This window comes from Glandiceps talaboti, chromosome 11, assembly GCF_964340395.1.
Source record: "Glandiceps talaboti chromosome 11, keGlaTala1.1, whole genome shotgun sequence".
In the NCBI taxonomy this organism is placed as follows: domain Eukaryota; kingdom Metazoa; phylum Hemichordata; class Enteropneusta; family Spengelidae; genus Glandiceps; species Glandiceps talaboti.
Genome location: NC_135559.1, coordinates 8,657,226 through 8,663,225, shown reverse-complemented (window position 1 = coordinate 8,663,225; position 6,000 = coordinate 8,657,226).

The window sequence follows — 6,000 nt, the reverse complement described above, 5'->3', positions numbered from 1 at the left end:
ATGTATTATAGATCTATTGGAAGGCTGAATGACAGAAGATAAGTCGACATATCTTAGATTAGTCTTAAAGACGCTAGAATATCCTCATAATCATTAATTCGACGTCATGAGTAGATTACACGGAGCGTGGCACCAGTTGTAGATATTACTCGAAGACTTTCATTTGCTACTTTATGGACATATTTGAGGAAGAACACGTACTATATCACGATGTGTTATACACTAATAGTTATCAAGTACAAGTACATCAATCAAGATTTGCTTTGGTTTTAGTGTCATCTATACCCTGGTAAAACCAGCCTCAACTTGCCTAGTTAATTCTGGTCCACTCTAGTCAAGGAAACTTACTGAAGCTATGTTTTTCTCTGGTCTAGTTAATTATGGGATTTCCAAGTCTATTCCAGTGTAGTAATGTCTAGTGAAGTGTTGTCTAGCCTAGTTCATTCTGGTGATGCAAAGTCTATTCTAGTCTAGTAATGTTTGGTGAAATCTTGTTGATTCTGGTGAAATAAGATCTACTTTACAACAGTTAATTATATTAAAGTGAAATTTATTTGTTTAAAACATTTGCTCCAGTCTTGAAATGCTCTGTTCTATGTTGTGAGATATCCCTCGTCATACCTTGGGTAAGCAATCCTGTGATGTTGTGTCACCACTCACCTTACAGAACTTGAAAAGCTGTCATCTTGAATGGTGCATTATGGGAAATGTGATATCATTCCATTCATAAACACGATTCAGTCACCGCTGTTGTTGTTGTTGTTGTTGTTGTTATTGTTGTTGTTGTTGTTCTGTCACATTGTTCATAATCTAATTCTACTTACCTGTAGACCCGGATCACCCCAGATTGAAATACTGCAAATAATCCCACAGTCCTTTGCGTCTGCGCATTTTCAGTTCGGATCGTAAATTGGCAATGCATATTCGTGTTTTTATTTGCATATGTGCACTGTTACTATAGTCTTCCTGGCCTGTTCTGTTTGTTATTTGGTCTAGGGTAACCCAGTCGTGACCTAGGATAAGCAAATGCTGTTACAAATATCAACAAAAGCATGTACCTGACGTATTACCACAGAAATCACGCCATCAGCCAACTAAGATAGACACAAACTATATGTGTAATTTCATGAGGTAGATTAAACAAGTTGATGATAGCAGTGTCTTGGTTTAATGTGGATATTAATCATTCCTGTAACCAAACTAATGTAAACACTGTATGAGATTGTTTGCCTACAACTTGATTTCCGTAGTGGTAAGCTTGCGGAAAGCATCACTGAACAGTGATGGGTACGTTTTGTCGTCAACATCATCGTCCGAGAAGTTAATGGCAATGACATTGCAGATACTTTGAGATAAGTATATAAACGACCTTGGCCTTGTTGGAGAGGCTTTTGGGGTTGTAAACCCCAACTCGCCAACAGTAATCTGTATCGTCTGCTCTAAAAATGGTAGAACGGGATCCTGCCCACACTCCATGTGGATGACCTGTTGGTCCATGTTACAAGAACTATTTCAACCCTCCGGAAGTTCCCATTCGAGTAAAATTTAGACTGGTTTGCAGGTGCCATCTCTCCTTCTCCTCCCCTATCACCAGAGGTCCATCGATTCAGAACAAAGTAATATAACGGAACCCTGCCCACAATCCATATGGATGGCCAGTTGGTCCATGTTATAAGAACTATTTCAATACTCAGAAGTTCCCATTCTAGTAAAATTTAGAATGGTTTGCAGGTGTCGCCTCCCCAATCATCAGAGGTCATTTCATTCGCGGGTGCAAAAATTTGGAATGATATTCCTATTCAAATCAGATCTAAATATTCTCCACATCTTTTTTTGCAAATCTTTGAAACAATATTTAGTAGAGCAGTACAAGTGATTAAAATATAAACTTAGAGAGGTATAGACTTTTAGTTTGTTGTATAGACTTTTTCATGTATTAAAAAGACTTTTGTGTGTACATTTATTTATTTATTTATTTATTTTATTCTCCCAGTTATGTATGTATTCCAGTCCCATCAATGACTTACCCCTCTTATTGTTATCATTCACAATGTACAATGCCGGGCTGTAAGCTATTTCTTGACCCCCTATTTACCCTTCTCTCTTTTGTTTTCTGTTACCATTATTTTGTAACCATGTTAACACTTATATAGTAAATAAACCACTTATTATAGGTCCATCGATTCAGAACGCGTCATACAGACCAAAATGTATACTCCAGTTGGTCAAACAAAATAATTATTACAGAATATTTTTTGAAATACTCTGACATGTGTACATTCCACATTAACTCACACAATGAGCGAATCAATATAACTAAATAACACATTGTCAGCTTCAATCCCATTCAAATACATCAACTCAACTGATATGATATGATATGATATGATATGATATGATATGATATGATATGATATGATATGATAATCACAAAAATAATAATATTCAAAATTTCAAATACTAAGAATGAAATGTCATGTTCTGACAGTTATAGATAATATTCTAAAGTGTTGAATATACCCACACTGTTCTCCTAGTTCATTACTTTTATTACCTGGAACATTAGACATAGTTGGTTTATGATAAACTTCGCCTAGGGACATAGGTTTGGTTAAACCTGTCAATCAGTGAAATGTATGCTTTATTGGCTATGTAAAGTCTGGGATTTTCTTAAATGAAAGAAGTGTACGCGAACAGAGTTTGTTATAAAGGTGGATAAGATAGACATACATACATACATACATACATACATACATACAGACAGACAGACAGACAGACATACATACATACATACATACATACATACACATACGCACACACACACACACACACACACACACACATGTATATATATACACACACACGTATTATTTGATAATGTATTGGTTGCATAAAGCGCCAATACAAGCATAGTCAACGAGATTTCTACTCGATATATTTTTGACAAGTAGCGCCACACGTTTGAAACATCTTACGATAATCACACTACAAAAAACCCTCTTAATGGATGCTTAACAATGTATTAAGGCTTTCTCGCTACCTTTAAACTGTTTGAAGTCTTGTTTATTGTTTAAATTTAAAAAAAAACGTCCGTGACATTGACAAAAGGAAGACTTTAACTTTGTCACTGAACAACGTGACAGACAAAATGACTGATCAAAAAAAAGTCGGAATTAGAAGCATTTGTCTATAAAAAGAGATGGGTCGTGAGAGAGATGAACAAAGGTAATAATAAAATCCGGATTTTCAGTCTTTTTAATAAGATAAGAAATCTGATTCCCTAGTATATTGTATCGAGTCTCCAATGTAATTTCCAAATAAAACAGGTCAGTAGTAAGCTGTCTTGTTGACTCGTCAAACGATATTTTGGTATCCTGCCTACCACAGGCAAACCCACTTCCCACACTCCATGTGTGTGACTCATTGACTCTTAAAAGACTCCTGATTCCTCATTTTAGGCCTAAAAAATTGTTTGGTTTCAGTTAACCAACACCACCTAGTTTTTCGCGCCGACCCTAATATAAGCTATTTTTACGTATTCGAGAAAAAAATAATAAAATCGCGAAAATTGTGTGAAGTCTCGCGAGAAAAAGTGGATGCGGAAACTGACATCAACTTACAAAGACAATATAAAACTTTTCTTCGAAAATGAAATGGCTGTACATCTGATGAAAAGAAATCAATAACACAGAGATCATATGGAAAACAATGAACTAGACACTAGCGTATAAAAAAAATTTTAAAAAATAAAACAAAAAATCTACCTAGCCCACTATTCTAAAATTGAGCGTAATCGGAACCACACAATTTTTTTGTTAGGCCTTAGCAACATTTAAGAACATTTCTCCTAAACGAGTCTAACGGTTTTAAATACTTCCCACAAGTCGGGTGAAAAATTCTTGTTATATTGTTATTGTTACAGCTACATCACTGAATTATACACCGGATGTCTTCGCGTGCGTGTGATTTTAACTACTGTATCATCTTTGTTGTTGTTGTTGTTGTTGTTGTTGTTGTTGTTGTTGTTGTTAAAGCTGTTGTTTCTATTGCCGTTGAACATGCCACAGCACGCATGATTGCCCAACGATGAAACCCCACCTGTCCGTCAAATTTACCATTTATAGGCAAACGAGTACATTGTCCTAGTCACTCATGCAGTTTACACACGGACATCAATCCAGTGTATACACTGCAGTCGACAGGAAGTACACATGTAATTTTAGTGATTCAGAAGTATTAAACCATTGCAATGGATTCTGTGCATTTTGATAAGTCGCGATGCTACAGCGCGTAGGACAGGTGTAAAACCCCAATAACTAATAATCGAACTTCAAAGGGCGGGGCTTTCTACAGGTTTAACGGAATGACGTCGACGTGATCAGGTTTGTAGCAAAAGTGTAATCCCACGAAGTTTTTTGTATATATATATATATATATATATATATATATATATATATATATATATATATATATATATATATATATATATATATATATATATATATATACAAATATATATATACACACACACGCACATACACATTTCAATAAATTGTGTGTTCTAAAGGTAAAGTCGCTCTATCGCCACCGTGGAGACTTGTGGTTTTCATTTATTATTCATTTCATTAATTTGTCATTATTTAGAATGCGTTTAGAAGAAAAATTAATATCTCTGTTTAATGATATGATAGTGTCATTTCTTACACTTTCAGGCGCCATATTGTAACAATGTGTGCAGATATATCATATACAAATGTCTTAAAAACGTTGTTAACTTTCAATTATTTATCATTAGTATTAGTTAATATGATTTAGTAATGACAGTTCTTTTCATCGAAAAATGAATAAAACAATTCCAATATGTGTAATATTTAAAAAAATGAATTATTTATAGTTTACATGCATGATTGCAACCGTTATTCGTACTAAGACTAAGCAATGTAAACTATCAACTATTAGGTTTGCATGAACCGTCACCTATATGCTGTAGTTACAAGCTAACCTTACATATATACATACATACATAGATAGAGATACATACATACATACATACATACATACATACATACATACATACATACATACATACATACATACATACATACATACGAGTGAGAGAGATAGCGACCGAGCGAGAGAGAGAGAGAGAGAGAGAGAGATGTGTGTGTGTGTGTGTGTGTGTGTGTGCTTGCGTGTGCATAGTTGAAGCACGTGTATTTAATATGAATGATCCTTATTACTCTCTTAATCCATCATAGCTGACTTTCATGAGAAAAAGTGAGTATAATGACAGATATGATACTGTGTCTCTTCTCCTTAAGGTGATGCCAGGTGCATTAATCTTCTTACTCATTAAGTTATAAGAAACTTAACGCTCATAAAACATGCAAATTAACAATGCTCAACCGCGAGTCCTTATCAATATTTGAGGTTATTAATAGCGGTTGATAGCAATTACTAGTTTGTTGTCGCTATATTTAGGAACACCGAACGGGCATATTCAGCACCAATGTGAATTCGTGTTAATTAATTTCCTTCAGCAGACAAGCAGGTTTTATCTCCACCATGTTTCAAATGTTCCTTTCTGTCAATTTTGAGTATGAGGAGAAAGCTGTCAGATCAAACCCTGCATCATTCTGCATGGATCAATACTTCGGAAACCCCTTTCGTTTAACCGGTTCATACTGTGACAAAAAAATCGTTGAGGGTTGGGGTTAAAATACATAGTTGTGTCTGGTTATTTTTATGGTAGTGCGTGACGGAAAATCGCACCTCAAAGTCACTTTGTATCAATTGTTGTTTCACTTTAATTCACCGCTGGTGGCATTGGCCGTTCTTTCTCGTTTCCAGGGAAACAAAGAAAGCATAGAAATTTAGAGAAAGGGAGTGTTTAAAGATTCGGCAAAACAAACTGCGGAGTCAATGATCTCTGAAAGTGGCAATTGATTTACTCTCTACACAATAGTTGACATTGGTGACCAAATCATTTCTTTACAGTGG